Here is a 17,417-nt window from a genome sequence, read left to right on the forward strand (position 1 = left end):
TTGCTGTTTTTGACAGACACATCAAAGAAAAAAATTAATTTTAAAGTGTGCAGACTTTTTCTAATGTGTGGTCCTCTCTTGCGTATCGAGACTTGCAGGGGAAGATATGAGAAAACACCCCGAAGGCCTTCAGTCCGGTATGCCAGGAGGAGCCGGGGTGGTGCCGGGGAAGAGTTGGACCGGCGTCCAGCGGTCGGTTCCGCTCCGGATTCTCCACTCGGGACTCCCGGGAGGAGCGTGGGGTGGGCGTGGCGGGAAGAATCGCAGGTCCATTCCCAGAGCGCTATGCAAATAACATGCAAATCAGTGCGTGTGAGCCTGAGTCGGCAGTTTGGGTCCCGACCCCGAGCGCTGTTCTCTCAGTCGCTTGCACACGCGCTCATTCGTTTTCCCACTTGCTCGCTCTCTCGCCGGGCCAAGCACCCCCGCCCCGCCCAGCCCGGGACGCGCCTTGCCGGCTCCCCGCGCCGCCCTGTCGGCAGCCGGCGGCTGAGGGAGCGCTGAGCCCGCGCTGCGCGCCCGCGGCCGGGACGCCCCGCCGAGCGCCTTGCCTCGGCTCTCGGGCCGCCTTCGCCGCGCGGGTGAGTGAGCCCGCCTCTCGCTTTTGTCCCGGCGCGGCCCCTGGGAGTCACTCTCTGAGGGCGGGGGTCGCGGGGTCGGGACCCTCTACCTTAGGAGCCTGCACCTGGCTCCACTGTTGGGGAGGGTTTCTTAGGTACCGCGAGAAGTTGGGGGAGGCTCATAAGGGGGCGACCTCAGCGACTCCATGCAGCCCGGGTTTTCTTTTAGAAGGTGAGGTGCTTGGGGACAGTGATGCGGCTGTCTCTATAGGCGTCATTCGAAGGGGGTGCTTTTGATTTGAGGGGTGCAAATCGCCGTTAGCCTTCAAGGAAGAAAGGTAGCTCTTCGCCCAGCTCCCCAGTCTCTTGCCGGAAGACTCGAGGATGGCAGGGGCGGGGGTGGCACGTGAGGGCCCTCCCAGCCCAGCTGCGAGTCGGGGAAGGTAGGGCAGTGGGGGCAGCCGCGGCATCCCAGGCAAAACTGGGGCGTCGGACGTTGCAGTCTTGCTCTCACTCCCTGCTCCTATTCAGGCACTCCTCGGTCTCCTTTGCTTCAACGGAGTTTTATGGTTGATAGACCCTTGTTCGCAGATCATTGCGGTTGGAAAGTTTAGGCTAAACTAATTTCCAGGTGTTAGCTCTCGGTGGCCAAGGCAGAATTCCTCCCTGGAACTTGTGGCTCCTAACACTCTTCAAGACCCAAAGGACTGAATTTTTAGGCGTGGTATTGCAGATGCCGAGACAGGCTGATGCGGAGAGGTTTTCTAGAATTTTGTTGTTGTTGAGGGCGAGGTGGGGGGACACGTTCTGTATAGTAACCTGAAGGAGAAAGACCCAGCTCTTTTGAGGCCTAGAGGGGGTTAAAAATAGCTATTGCAATTGAGGGAGGTGGGTCGGGTAGGTGCACACCTGGGCAGTGGGAATAGCGCCAGGCTTCAGGCCACTGGTTTTCACCATCCCTCTTCTCCCCACGTGCAAAGAGCAGAGTATGTGCAATTTCCGGCCCCTCAGCCCTGAGGAGCCTGCTTAGTGCTGCATCCCCCTTCCAGCTGAAAGTAAGTTGTTCCCTGTCTCAGTGCAATCTTTTTTTAATGTGCACAACTTGTCAATAAGTTATTTGCAGATGGGGGTGGGAACTTGAAAGGATCATTTTGGGAACCCCTCACACTTCAAAGCATCAGGGATCTACAATGCAAGTCTCCAGGGGAAGTGTAGGTGCTTCTGGTAAACTTACTGGATCCTTAAAAGGCATTTCAGCTTCTAGTAAAGTAGTTTTATTTTTTCCACTTCATTTTCCTGTTCCCCTCTATCTCTTCACTTTTCTCTTAAATTCTTGACCCCTTCCCTTCCCTCTTCGGTAATCCTTTGTCTTAGTCTCTCTCCCTGCCCTGCACACTGCAGGGACAGTGGGAAGTGATGCTGTTAATGCCATAGTGCCCTAGGCCAGTGTGGCATGTTCCCTCTTGGTGCCCATAGTGAGGTAGGCCCTTTGTCTCCCACCCTAGGTGAGCCAAGAGCCTTCAGCCAAAGCAGGTAGGAGCCTGGGCACTTGGCTCTGGGTGGACGCTGGCTACTGGATTGGGTAGTGGGTACTCTGGGGATCTGCACAAGAGCCTTTTCACCAGGATGTACATGTCTGTGCCTTCACTCACTGATGATACAAAAAGATGCTGGTCCTCATGCACCACTAGGATGAGCTTGGTGAACCACCCCACAGTGGCAAAGGATCTGTGTGTTTGATTTCTTTTGTACAGCAATGGCTAGCTGAGGAGGGGGTTAGCTGGGGCCTTGGAGCAGTTTTTCTTTATATGAAATTTGCTGACCCTCTAGTCAGGAAACTGTTTCTCAAGAGCTAGATCTTGGGGGACATGTACAAGGCAGACTAGGCCCTGGTGAAGTTCCATGGTCTAACTGGTAAATTTAGGGAGACCCACATGCTACCTGGAGCTTAGATAGACAGGTGCAGTCACTACAGGGCGGGGGCCTCTGGCTGGCAGTTGCAGGGAAGTCTGCGGGGAAGGCTTGTCGGAAAAGGAGGCTGGCCCCAGATGGTGGTGTGGGGAGAGAGGCCCTTGCAGTGCCAAAGGTGAGGGAAGGGTTTTGATCCTAGCTGGGGATTTCTTCTTCAGCCTCAGAGGAGTAGATTGCAAATGATCTGGGGTCACTGTGTGCTCAGTGTCTACAAGAATGACCCCTTGCTTTTCCCCCAAAATATGAGCCTAGAGTCTTTGAAACTGAATTAGTTGGTTTATTGGCTCTTTGCCTTTTCAGAGTTTCAAGAGATGGCAGTTTGAGAATGCAGCCCAGCCCGGGGGTCGGGGTGCAGAGACCCCTGTGAACATGTGGAGGCTTATTTAGTATCTTTCAGAGAACAACACTGCTTGGTATTCTGGAAACATACACCACAGCCACTTGGAAGCCTACTGCCCCTCCCCTAGTTCATACCGACACACTTTGATTGGGAAGTTGTTCATTCTTAAAAGCTTCCTGTCCTATCCTCTCTGTACACTTAGTGAAATTAGAGAACCCTTAGAAAGTAAACTTTGCCAACAGAAGATGTTGTCCTGTTCCAGCTTGACTGTTGTGGTGTCATTTTCCTCTGAGAGAGAGAGAGTATACCCAGAGGACACGAGGCAGGACTGTTTGCATGGAAAACGTACAAGTGGACACGGGGGTGGCATGTGGGCTCAGAATCTAGAGTGGGGGCAGCACGGATGCCACTAGGACAGGTTCTGCGCCATGTGACTTCTGCCCCCTTCTGTTTGTGCTCTGAGACTTCTGCTCCACCAGCACAGAGGGTGAGTTTGCTGGGCTGAGGTCTGCTGTGTGAGTCACTCACTGCTCTTAACTGTGCTGTTCTGTAGATGAATTCTCTGTCTCTTTATTGAGTTTTAGCATCATATTTTTCTGTTTGTTTTAAGCCAACAGGTGGAGCAAATGCAAGTTCTTACAATCTCAAGGTGGGTGGACCTTGGTGTTTGTCACCACAAGCCGGCAGATGCATCCCTCCTGCCCTGTTGTGTGCACCTGGTCTGTAGGGGCTGCAGCCCTGGAGAAGGGGGCTGGGGCAGGAGGAGAGCCAGTAAGAATCGCTCCCAGCTTGCAGCTCATGGGGATAAGGCTGGATTTCCGGATGCTTTCATTGTCCTTGTGCTCACTGTCCCTTGTGTCTAAGGGCGAATGCTCACAATGGACACCGCACGGGGAGCTGTGGGAATTTTTGTATAGACTGGGCTTCTCGAATATCCCAATGTTGTCCCCTCATCCCACTGTTGATACTTCTGTCCCCCTCCTCCTCTCCCCTCTTTTCTTGGGTCCTAAGGGTAGAGCCCTCTGGAGACAAAAGAAGCATGATGAGAAGAAGTTTTCTTTTTCTTTCAGATCTGCTGCTTGATTTCCTCCCTTCCCACTCTGGGCCTCCAGATCTGATGGATGCTAATTTGTTAATGCAGGACCTTGTGTGTTGTTTCCCATAATCTTTTGGGAACCAAGTTGAACTTTCATAGTTGAGGATGCTGTTTATCTTTTTTATTTCCAGAGATGGATGTTTTTGGTACAGAGTAGCTCTCCTTCAGATTTCTGGCAGGAGAGGCAGCATGAGAGTAGAATGTAGTCTTTGGAGTTAAACTTGGGTTCTTAGCCTTCCTGTTCACTTACTAGCTGCATGTTTTTGGGCGTGGTAGTCAACCTCTGTGGGTTGTCTGCAGTTTCCACATCTGACAATAAGGGTGGTTATAGAAATGAAATGAGTATGTGAATATAAAGAGGCACAAAGAAGGAATATCTATTACTCTACATACTGAGTATTGTTCCCCATGTCTATGGAATGACCTGTACATCAGCCAACAAACATTACAGAGCCCCCTCCACCTAGCCTTGTGGAGAATTATAAAAGGAAGGTAGTATGCCCAAGGGGCTTTGGGCCTATATGGGGAAATATAACATGTAATTGGAAGATAGGAATAAGTTCTTGGTACAGACTCATTTAGGGGAATTGAGTAGCAAGAAATTCAGGGGCTGGAGTGATGAGGAAAGGCCTCAAAGATGAGGAAGAGGGAGGGTGGGTACCAGCCAGGAGAGAGGAAGGCAGGAACCCTAGGTTCGAGTGTCCCGAAGCTCTCAGCTGCTCGTTTGTTGGAACCTGGTGAAGAATCTTTGACCCTGTGGTGAGCTGTCAACCATGCAGGCCAGCTTTGACCCAAGATCTATTTTGGGGGTGGTTTTCATTCCAGGCTTGTTTTCCCTCTGCCACTCAGAATATTCCTGGAACAATTTTGTTTTAACTTTATACTAGAAGAGAAGTAATGAGAAGCAAATCTATAGCCAGAGTGAAAGCCCATCCCGTGAAGACTTTTGGATTCCCGAGGCTTTGTATTCTTTCCTCATGCCGCATTTATGTCAGTCCACCTGACACCTATGTTTTACTGAGGTGAAAACCCTGGTCTAAGAGGCCAAGTAATTGGGTGGCAGAACCAGAAACAGCCAGAGTTCTCATCACTCCACCCCAGTGGCAGATGTGATGGGGTGAGAAGGGCTGACTTCGGCCAGAGAAAAGAGTGCAAGTTGGATCTATCATCTGTTCCACCTGGTTCTCCAGTCTATGAAGGCTGTCCTCTTTAGTCTGGAGGTGTCCTGGGGAGCAGGGGTGACTATTCCTTCATCTGGTCTGAGTGTGATTACTGCCATCTGTCTCCTGCTAGGGACCCTGAGTACTGTGTGTCTGCCCACACAGATTCCACTCACCCTTAAAGTCTATCCCATCTAATAGCCAGACTTGACACTTGGGGCTCACACTGGATTCTGGGTCTGCCTTGACTCTGCAGTGCACCATCGTTCAGAGGAATTTCACCCTATGAGCAGTTCCAGACTCTGGCCATCTCCACTGACCCAGCAAGAGTGCCCTTCTCCTTTCCTAGGGCTGGACTAGATGGAATTTCTTCTGAGACTGTGAAAAACCAGGAAGAGGCCATGGTTTGGAGTCGGATCCAGCACTGTCCTGGTCTTTGTAAGTCTGTCAGTAAATGCAGAGGGGAGCCCCTTCTCTGCTTGCCTGACGAGGCTGTGGGCAGATGAGCAAGTGCTTGGTACCCTTTAACTTGCGATGCTATCAGTGGTGTGGTGCCCCACTAGGCCACGAGCTCATGCTTCATCTTTGTGCCCTTACTCTTAGCCCAGCAAGAAGTCTTAGCACCTGACACACTACAGGTGCCCAGACATCTGTACTGAAGGCGTGAGCAGTGGGATGAGTAGGAGTCCTCAAGAAAGACCGTAAGACATCTCCATATGCTGCTCTGTGAGAAGGTAACCTCCACTCACCACGTCACTTCTGCAAAATGTCTTCTTTATGGTTAGGCATAACTGTTCTGATTTTCTCCTGAATGTCCTGCATTTTTCTGCTGAGTACTAAGACTGCTTATAGAATGTGTCTAAAATGGACCTATCCCTACCCTTCCCATTATCCAGGTTAAGCTCTCATTCCTTATTTTTGTGTTTGTGTGAATAGAGCATTTCCGCGGTCGCTTGGTTGCTAACCTGGTGGAAGTGGGTGTGTTCAGGAGGAGGCACCAGGCTGTTGCAGGGTACCTGGAGGAACACAGCCCTTACGCTGTCACTTGCCTCTGATCACTACTGAAGCCGGCGTCTTTGCAGGAGGGCCTCATTCTGGACATGAGACAGTTAATGCAGTTGCTCCTGATTTTACCCCCTGGTGTTTCCACTGAAGTGTTTTAGGGAGTTGTCAGGCTTTTTGTTGTGATTGGGCAGCCACCTAGGGCACCAGCTGGTCGCAGATGACCACAGCCACTCAGCCCTTCCTCCTGAGATTATCCTCCTCCTCTGGTTACCCCAGGCAGAGAATCCCTTGGTTTTACTTTCATATTGTCATTGCTCATGACCAGACCTTCGCTCGCTCATACTTGGACTATTAACTAAGGCCTCTCTCTGTGGCACAAATACATTTTACACTTGATTGCTTTGTTAATCTTAAAGTCCAGTCTGGCTGTGTCACTCCACCTTCAGAAACCTTCAGTGGCTCCCTGCTGCTCACAGGACCACCTTAACTTGAAGTGCAAGGGCCCCATCATCTGACCTGCATGCCAACGCGCTCGTTAACTTATTGTCCCTAAACCCAGTTTACACTTCCCTGTCTCTCTGCCTTTAACGGTGAGTTTATCCTCTCCTGGAATATTCTTCACTTGCCTCTTTTACTGACAGGTCCCTCTATCCTTAAGTATTTGTTCAGGGAGTGAATTGAGTTTCTAATGCCTGTCAGGTGCTGCCCCAGCATGGAGACTGCCTTTGACATGCTCAGCTTCAAGTTTTCTTCCTCATTTGAACTACTGTAGCAATTGGTTCCTGTAAAATTCTTTTGATGGTGACGAGTCATATATTGAAAAGTTTATATCTTTTGTTTAGTTTTTTTCATGATAAAATTTTTATATCCACATCTACATTGAAAAAACTTCAAGGGAAAGCCATGCCTAAGGCCTTTATTTCCTAATAGCCGTCTTTCAGATCGAACTAATGACAAAATTCCAATGGCAGCCTTGTTTGCAAAATAATCCATGCCTCCCAGTCCCCAGCCTACACCTGGGTGGGGTCAGGGAATCTGTTTTTACGAAGCTCCTCAGGTGTTTCTGATGTCAGCCAGATTTGGGAATCAGTCTTTATTGCTTTTTTGCTATGTAATTATTTCTTTGATTTGTGTATTAGGTAGGATTCTTCAAAATGAACAGAAACCAACTCAGGCTAGCCGAAGAGACAAAAAAAAAAGGTAGTAGTTGTGTGGTGAAAGGAGATAACAGTCCCATATTTTCTTAATTTCAAGTTATGATAGGCTGTAAGATTTATATCACTTTCTAGATTCTCAGGAAAAAAGCATTTCCTTTATATACATAATTTTAGAAAAATTTCTAAATTTCAGTATGCCTTTATTTATAAAAGTTGTATAACCACTTTCTTCATCATTATCACAAAATATTAAGTTCCTTCTGAATTGTGTTTGTCTATCAGTCTTACATTACACATGATTTCAAGATTAAAGTCCTGTTTTTTATAACCTGTGCTCATGAATTTTGAATGTTGAGTCATCCTTGAATTCTTAAGGTAAATTCTTGGGTAGATACTTGGTCATAATGTATAATTTTTTTTAAAAACACGTTGGCTTTAATTTTCTAATCCTTTATTGGATTTTTTTTTTTTTTGCATTTTTGGTCATGAGTGAGATAGAACTATTGTCTTTACTTTCCTAGGCTGATTTTGTATGTACCGACAATTTTGGCATCTTCAGCCCTTTTAGGATTGACAGAATAATTCTGAGGAATATTAAAGTATAACAGGATTTTATCTGCATTTCCTTTAGGTTAAACTTTTACTTCTGGTTTTTCTATAAGTAAATAATGTTGCTAAGATAGTATCAGAATAAATATCTTCTTCTGAAAGTTAATCGGAAGCTTTGAAAAATTATTGTTCAGTACCCAACTGATCATGTGTTGCACGTGAATCAGTAACACCAGCTTTTCCTGTCTTAAAAAAGTCTATGCTTTATTCTGATAAATTTGACAATTTCTTTTGCCCTTTGAGTCCATTGCTTGACAAGTGGTAGACATCATTTTAGGTACATAATAACTTTTTTTCAATGCTGCATCATGATGGAATCTTTGTGAAGGCATTTTTCTTTCTCATTTAAAAAACTGAGGTATAATTTACATGCAGTAAAATTCACCTATCTTAGTGTACAACTCTAAGTTTTAACAAACATAAAAGCATTACTACATTCAAGATACAGAACATTTCCATCACTTCCCAAAATTGCCTTGTATACTTTATAGTCAACTCTCCTACCACCTGAAGATCCTAGGTGGGAATCACTGATCTGATGTCTGTACCTACGATTTTGCCTCTTTCAGACTGTCGTGTAAGTGGAGTCAGATGGTATGTAGCCTTTTAACTTTACCTTCTTTCACTTAGCACAATGTGTTGGAGAGTTATCTATGTTGTTACATATACATTAGGTCAAAGGAATGCAGTAGGTCATTCCTTTTTACTGCTGCGTGTTATTTCATTGTATGTGTTTCCCTATTCACCAATTGAAGGACATTCTGAGTTGTAGTTTGGGGTGATAATGAATAATTCACTATGAATATTCATGTACAGGTTTTTATGTGAACATAGATTTTCATTTCACTTGGGTAGATACCCACGGGTGGGATTGCTGGGTGGTATGGTGCATGTATCATAATAAAATGACAAGCTGTTTTCCACAGTGGCTACACCATTTTGCATTCTTACTAGCAATGTATAAGGGTTATAGTTTCCACATCTTTGTCAGCACTTAGTGTTGTCAGATTTAAAACATTGTTTTAGATATTCTGATAGGTATAATTTATCACTGTGGTTTTAACTTGCATTTCCCTGATGACTAAGAATGTTGAGCATCTTTATTATTTGGCTTATTTGCTATCCGTGTATCTTCTTTGGTGAAGTATCTGTTTAGATCTTTTGCCTGGGTTTTATTGAACTGCTTCATTTTGATTGAGTTTTGAGATATAATTATTTATATTCTGGACATGAGTCATTTATCAGGTACGTGTTTAGCAAATATTTTCTCACTGTCTATAGCTTATCTTTTCATTCTCTTACCCATCTATTTTTGCAGAGCGGAAGTTTTTAATTTTGATGAAGTCCAGTTTATCAATTAAAAGTATTCTTTTGGTGTTGTATCTAAGAAATATTTACCTAATATGAAGTCATTAAGATTTTCTCCAATACTTTCTTTAAGATGTCTTATAGTTTTAGGTTTTATATTTAGGTCTAATCCATTTTGAGTTTTTTTTTTTGTACATGGTGCAAGGTATTGATACAGGGTCTTTTTCACATATAGATGTCTAGTTAATGTAGCACCATAGTGAAAAGACTATCCTTCGCCTGTTGAATTGCCTTTGTATCTTTGTTGAAAATCATTTGAGAATGTGTTTGTGGGTCTGCTTCTGACTATTCTGTTCCATTGGTTTGTGTGTATATCCTTTCAGCAATACCTCACTATCTTGATTATTGTACCTTGCTTTCTTGCTTTCTTGTGGCTGTATTTTAAGTTTTAAAATCAGGTAGTATTAATTCTTCAACTTAGTTCTTCCTTTTCAAAATTGTTTTATTTTCAATCTGATTTATTTGACTTGTATTTATTTTTCTTGCCTTATTGTGCTGGTTAGGATCAGTATAATGTTAAAAAGGAGTGGTGAAAATAGACATCATTGTCTTATTTCCATTCTTATGGGGCAGGCATTCAGTCTCATACCATTATGTTTGATGCTAGCTATATGGTTTTTGTAGATGCTCCTTGTTATGTTGATAAAGTTCCCTTACTCCTAGCTTGCTGAGGTTTTTTTTTAATCATGAATGGATTATGATTTTTTTCGAGTGCTCTTTTTGGATCTATTAAAATTTGAAATTTGATATATTTTTATATCTATCTATCTATATCTATATAGATATAGATATAGATATAGATATATGTATATTTTTTGTCCAGGAGTTGGCAGACTTTTTCTTAGAGTGCAAGTCTTAGTCTGTTTGGAATGCTATAACAAAATACTACAGAACAGGTTGCTTATAAACAACAGAAATTTATTACTCACAGTTCTGAGGGCTGGAAAGTTCAAGATCAAAGTTCCAGCATGTTCAAGTTTTAGTGAGTGCCCTCTTCCTGATTCATAGCCAGTGCTTTCTTCCTGTGTGCTCTACATGGTAGAAGTAGGTTAGGGATCTCTTTGGAGTCTCTTTTATACGAGCACTAACCCTATTTATGAGAGTGCCACCGTTATGACTTAAGCACCTCCCAAAGGTCCCAACTTCTAATACCATCATCTTTGTGGCATAGGGGATTAAGATTTCAACATATAAATTTTGGGAGGACAAAAAAATTCAGATCATAGCGGCCAGAAAGTAAATCTTTTAGCCTTTCTCAGCCATAAGGTCTCTAACTCAACTCTTATAAGGTCTCTGATCAATGACTCAGCTCTGCCATTGTAGCATGAAACCAACCATAGACAATACCTAAATGAATGGATGTGACTGTGTTCTAGTAACTATTATTTACAAAAATAGGCTGCATAGTTTGCTGACCCTTGCTTTAGTCTATTGATATGCTAAATTATACTAATTGATTTTTGTATGTTTAACCAGCCTTACATTCCAGAAATAAACTCCACTTGATCAAAATGTATTGTTAATCTTTTTATATATTGCTGGATTGAATTTGCTAGCATTTGTTGAGGTTTTGTGTGTATGTGTGTTTGTGTGTGTTTAGACTGATGAAGGCTATTGGTCTAACTGTTTTCTTATAATGTCTTTGATTTTGGTGTCAGGGTATAGGTTGCCTTCTAAAAGGAACTGGTTTCTAGTTTCTAGAAGAGTTGTATAGAATTGTTATTATTTGTTCCTTAAATTTTTGGTAGGATTGTTCAGTGAAGCCTGGAGTTTGATTTGATGAAGTGGTTTTTAACTGCAAATTTAATTAGTTAATAAACATAGGACTATGTAGATTATCTATTTCTTTTTGAGTGATTTTTGATATTTGGTGTTTTTTGGGTAATTTTTTCCATCCAAAATGTAGACTTTATAGACAAATATTGTCCATAATATTTGCTTATTATCCTTTTAATGTCTTCAGGGATTATGGTGATGTCTCTTCTTTTGTTATTAATATTTTAGTTTGTATCTTTTTTGCTCTCTGCCAGTCTTGCTACAGGTTTGTCAAGTTTATTGATATTTTCAAAGAACCAGCTTTTGGCTTCATTGATTTTTCCGTGTTATTTTTCTGTTTTCAATTTCATTGCTTTCTTCTTTCCTCTTTATTGTTTCTTTTCTTCTGCTTGCTTTGGGTTAGTTGCTCTTCCTTTATTAGTTTGCTAAAGTGGAAGCTCTGATCATTGATTTGATAGCTCCAGGATTCTCCTTTTCTGGGACAGTTGGGTTGGGAAGGTGAAACGGAGGTGCAGAAAGAGGTTTTCTACCTCTAAGCACTTACCATGAAAGCTTTAGTAAAAGCCTGTGCCATATTTGTCCAGAGAGTCCTGAAGCTCCTACCTGGTGTGGGACCAGTGGGAGGGAGCAGCAGAGGTCATACTTTGGACTGCTTTCCTGCTGCCCTGGGAGTCTGGGACCCTAATATTCATCTGCTTCCCAACCTGATCTGTAGAGCAGAGAGCAGAGAGAGTTGGAGTTGCTGCAGTTTTATGGGTGAAAGGGCGCTCCTCAATAGTTTAAAGGTGGACAAGCTTTTTCTGAAAAGAGCCAATAGTAAACAATTTCAGCTTAGCAAGCTATACTGTCTCTGTCACAAGTATTCAGTTCTGCCATTATAGCATGAAAGCAGCCATAGAGAATATGTACATGAATGGTAATGGCTGTGTTTCAATAAAACTTTATTTGTCAAGATAGCCAATAGGCTGTATTTGGCCCATGGGCCATAGTTTGCCCATCCCTGCATTAGTCTGTTAGTGTGGTGAATTACACTGATTGATTTTCATATGTTGAACCAGCCTTGCATTCCCAAGATAAACTCCACTTAGTTTAGAGCATCCCATCTGCACCTGGCCCTGTCTTTGTTTCTTAGCTTGTCACTGAGCTGGGAGCTTCTCAGGAGCAGAGCCACAGAAGGACCACCTCTTATCTCCCATCAAACATATAGTGGGTGGTTAGTAATTATTTGTGGCTGGATGGAAAGAACTGTGCATATCCATGGTGTCTCTGCTGAGGCCCCCTTGCGGCCCAGAGGCATGGGCATTGTGTGGAGGAGTGAGGCCCATGTGCTGCCACTTCAGGCACAGGCTGATTTTCATTTCAGAGGCTATTTTGGAAACATGACTTAAGTTTGGTCTGTGGGGCTCTGCTTTCTAATTACTCTCTCCTTTTCCTGAGAGTTGTGGTTAGCGCAGTGGCTGCCAGGCCCAGGAACTCAGGCATCCAGATACCAGTGCGGTGCTGGTGTTCTGAAAGGGCTTGACTGACCTGTTTCCAGGGCCCTGGTCTCCTTTTATAGAGGTGTGTGCTGGTGTGTGGGAGAGCTGCCACAGGAGGGGCCGGGCTGTCTGGCTTCTGAATGTGAGCACGCCTGACCTTTGTGACTCTGGTCAGCTTCATGCTGACCACATGGTGCCGTGGCAACACGGGGCATCGGACAGATTCTGTACAGGCACATTGCAGAGTTCATCTCTGCTACTTTTCCTCATTGGCTGAGAGAGCCACTTCTGTGGTTGGTGGGAAGGGTCTGGGCTTTGCAGCTCACAGACTGGGGTTTGAATCCAGGTTCAACACCTTATTAGATGGGTGAACCCGGGAAATTATTTAACTACTCTGAACTTCCCTTCACTCATTTCTAAAAAGTAGATGCTCACAACCTTGAAGCATTGTCATGAGGGTTACATTAACCGCCCCCTCTCCTGGGCTTGGAGAGATGTAGGGGGACTCTGAAGGATATTAAGCAGAGAGTGGTGGGCAAGTCTATAGAGAAATGCAGAACAAATTACAAACATGGTGGGAAAATCCTTTGAATGTCTAAGGTGTGGAGAGGGATGTTGGTTTCTTTCTCCCTCTTCAGGTATTTTTTGACTGAGGGGTGGGGAGGAGTGACTCAGGGGCCAAGTCTCTGGTTTTGCTCTGGAGCAGGGAGGGGCTGACTGCCACTTCTGGGTGGTGTCTTGGATTGTTTGGTGCTTTTGTCTTTTGTTATTCAGCCTGGCTCACTGGGAGGGGAACAGAGTCCTGTGGCTGCGCTAGACCCTGGTTAGTGACACCAATTGCATAATTGCCTGCTATTTGATGGTGCCTGGCCCCTACTACCTGGCAACAGTAAGAACTCTCCTTCATGCATGTGTAGGCTCTCACTGCGGGCAGAACATGCTTGCAACCATCCTTACTACCAGTGAAGGTGAGGAGGGGGTGAGGAGAGTCCCTTCTAAAAGCCATCAGGACACCTCCACCTCTGCTTTCCACTGGCCAATATTTTAGACCCTTGGGTATAGCTATTAGGGGATGAGACCCCTGTCTTTCCTGCAGAAAGCCAGTGAATTAAGGAAACTTGCTCCAGGCTCATCCTGCCCACCCTCTGGAGGAATCAGACTAAGGCTTTTAGTGGAGAGCTCATAAAACTTGTTGAGGATTAGAAATTAAATAAAGTTCCAGTTTTGTCATCCTGAGATGATTTTATATTATTGCACCTTAAAACAACATTAAAACACAGATCTGCTTGTAACATCCCTGGTTAAAAAACAATGTTAATCTTGTACCACATGAAAGATAAAATTCTAACTGTTCAACTTCACATACAAAATAGGCTGCAGTTAGAGTCCTGCCATATAAGAGACTCAGTTATCGTCGAGTGACTGTAAGTATTTTTCATTTGGATAAATTTTTTATAGTTTACTTAGTATTTCACATACTTAACATTTAATTTTTGTCAGTCTTTATGATGTTATTCTTATTCCTGTTTTATAGTTGAGAACCTAAGTCTCAGTGAAGTTAAAAAGAACTTGCCCAGTTTCACATGGCCACTGTAAAGTCACTAAGCAGAGGGCATAAAATAGAGCAGTCACTTGCCACTTCCTAGCTGTATGACCTTGAACAGGTTCATCTCCAAAACAGGGATAATACAGGTAGCTCATAAGGTTTTCGTGAAGGTGAAATAAAATAATCCAAACGAAACACTTGATGTGCTCTCTGCCATGTAGTGAGGGCTCAGGAAATGTTAGGTATTATTATGATACTATCTTTTAACTCTTCTGCAATTGGTGTTTCCAGTTTCTGTTCCACTGTTATGAGTAACACCGCTATAATTATCTTTGTCCAAATGGTTTGCTTTTTCTGTTGTGTCATTTCCTTGGATTTTATTCCAAGAACAGCTTTACCAGGTTGAAAGGTATGACCCTCTTTTTTTCGCTTTTGTTCCATATTGCCAACCAGCCTATTAGTGGGATGATTCCTATTTACCAGATTGGTATTAGACCCAGGAGAGTGAACTACCTTCTTTAGATGGTACTTCCCTGTGACCCCTCAGCCTGTCAGACGAACCATCAGTCATTCTAAATGAGGGTAAAAAGACCAGATCCTAGGCTTGTTGGAGCCAAACCTTACAAAACAGGTTGTGCCCACAGCAAGATATAGAGCGAGTTGGTCAGCAAATTGTACTGAAAACCCTAGGAATGGCTGGCCTCCCCGCTGCTTCCTGCAGACTCCTTGGGAGATCTTGGCATGTTTACTGTTGTGGATATGAACGAGTGGTGTTGCGGGAGGCAGGAGCTGCTTCTGAGCACCTGACCCAAGATTACAGGGAGAAAACCTGTGTCTGGGGACCATGGATAACTCCAGACTTTTTAATATATGTATTAGTTTCTTAGGGATGCTGTAACAAAAGTACCACAATCTAGGTGGCTTAGAATAAGAGAAACCTATTCTTTCTTTGCCAAAGTAAAACTAGATTACTGCTTATCCTCAAAGTAAAGAACTTCTATATTTATGTAGGGTAATAGTAGAATAAGGCTAGAATGCAAGGGCCTTGTTGTAGGCTGAGAGTTTAGAGGTTATTAGTTTATGGAGAATCATCAAAGGTTGCTGAGCAGCAGGGTTCACATACTAAGAGCTGTGAATGAGGAAGATTTACATGGTAGTGACATTCAGGGTGGATTGTTGTGGGGGAACACAAGGGATAGGGAGGACAGTGGGTCTGCAATCCATGTATGAGTCCAGGGCTTGGACCTGGCTGGAGACTGCAGGGGAGCCAGCAAGGGGAGGGGTGTGAGTGATGTGAAGTTAGCAGGTGTTGGAGATGTGAGTGGTGACAGAAAAGAGAGAAAAAATAGTACAACAATCTTATATTATAGGTACTATGTTCTGTAATTATGAAAAATATCAAATATGCAGCAAAGTTGAAACAAATGCACAGTGAATAGCCATATGCCCTCCACCTAGATTCTAAAATGAACATTCTGCTGTATTTGCCTTGTCACATATCTAGCCAGTCCGCTATCATCCATCCGCCATCTTGTTTTTGTGATGCATTTCAAAGTAGGTTGCAAGCATTAGTATATTTCCCCCTAAATACTGAAGTGTGCATACCATTCATTAGAGTTCAGTAGTTGTTTACATTCTTTTTCTTTTGAGATAACATTTACATACCTGAAATGCATACTTCTTAAGTGTGCCATTGTATGGCTTTTGACAAAAGCACGCAACTGTGCAACCTAAGCCCCTTTCAGAATTTGAACATTACCGGCATCCCAGAAAATTCCTTCATATTCCTCCTCAGTCAGTCTCTGTCCCCACTCTCCAGGACAGTACCATTGTTCTAATTTTTAAATCATAGATTTATTGTGCCTTTGCTAGAATGTCATATAAATGGAATCGTACAGCGTGTACTCTTTGGTTTGAAGTTTATGTCACTTGGTATAATGTTTGGAGGTCCATTTATTTTCTTGTATGTATCAGTGGTTCTTTCCTCTTTATTTCTGAAGAATATACCACTGTATGGATATACTGCAGTTTGTGTCTCCATTCATCTGTTGATGGACAGTGGGCTGTTTCTAGTTTTTGGCTATTCTGAATAAAGCTGCTGTGAACATCTTGTACAGGTCTTTTTTGGGGTGGACATGTTTTTATTTCTCTTGGGTAGATGCCCAGGAATGGAAAATCACTGGGTCATAGGATAGGTCAATGTTTAGCTTTGTAAGAAACTGACAAAGTGGTTGTACCATTTTTATACTTCCACAAATAGCATGTCACAGTCTGGTTGCTCTACATTCTCACTAACATTTGATGTTGTCAGACTTAAATTTTAGCCATTCTGGTAGATATGTAGCAGTGTCCCAAAATGGTTGTAATTTACATTTCCCTAATGATTAATGGTATTAAGAATGTTTTCATGTGCTTATTGACCATTTCTATATCTTTCTTTCTGAAGTATTATTCAAATTATTCAAATATTTTGCCCATTTAAAAAATTGTGGGTTTTTTTTTTATTATTTAATTTTAGGAATTTTTAATTTATTCTTAATACAACTTCTTTGTCAGATATATGATTTGCAGATCTTTTTCCTAATTGTCACTTGCCTATTCATTTTCTTGACAGTGTCTTCTGATGAATAGATGTTTTAAATTTTGACAAAATCTAATTTACAATTTTCTTGCTGAGGCTAATTTTTTTTTCTGTGTCCTAAGAAACTTTTGCTGTCCCCCATAGAAGATCACCTCATATTTTTTTCTAAAAGCTTTATAGCTTTAACTATTATGTTCAGATATGTCACCCATCTCAAGTTAGTTTTTTGTGTATGATATGAAGAAGGGGTGTCAAAATTCTTTTTCTCTTCTAATGGATATCCAGTTGTTCTTGCCCCATTTGTTGCAAAAACACTTTCTTTGTTGTTTGGTTCTGTATTCATCCTCATGAAGAAACCAAGACAGAAGTAGCTAAGTAACTCGTTCATAGGTCCTGCAGTAGTGGTCAGATTTAGGATTTGAACCCAGAGCCTATATATTTAACCACTGTGCTCTGTTTCCTTCTATGCTGATGACTCTGTGATTTTGACCTAAGTATCAGGAAGCTTGGTGTAAAGCATTGGCAAAAAAGTCAAGAAGGGAAGAAAGTTTCATTTGGGGTTGAGTTGGGGAGCCCATGGGATACCTGAGTGGGTACCTTGGGAAGCAGATAGAAAAAAGGAGGGAAGGACAAGTGGGGAGCAGGTATGGAAGCAAGAGAAAAGGGAGGCAAGAGATACTGAAGGCGGACATTGTTAACCCCAACCTGAACCTCACCTTTTCTGTTTAGCATCGGGGGATTGGTACCTGTCACATCAACCCAGGTCTAGA

At 43.2% G+C, this 17,417-nt stretch overlaps 1 protein-coding gene across 4 annotated transcripts in view; it reads left to right on the top strand.

The window, feature by feature from the left end:
- The first annotated feature begins 379 nt into the window (after positions 1-379).
- MYLK (myosin light chain kinase) overlaps positions 380-17,417 on the top strand; it is a 247,068-nt gene continuing 230,030 nt past the window's right edge. For 3 of the 4 annotated variants that reach the window (XM_072964016.1, XM_072964017.1, XM_072964021.1), the window contains exon 1: positions 380-581. The gene's annotated coding sequence lies outside the window, so the exon portion shown is untranslated. Of the gene's footprint in view, positions 582-5,732; positions 5,862-17,417 lie in introns of those variants that run through there. The other variant, XM_072964020.1, reaches the window with a different exon arrangement.

This window comes from Vicugna pacos, chromosome 1 (assembly GCF_048564905.1).
Source record: "Vicugna pacos chromosome 1, VicPac4, whole genome shotgun sequence".
Classification (NCBI taxonomy): Eukaryota; Metazoa; Chordata; class Mammalia; order Artiodactyla; family Camelidae; genus Vicugna; species Vicugna pacos.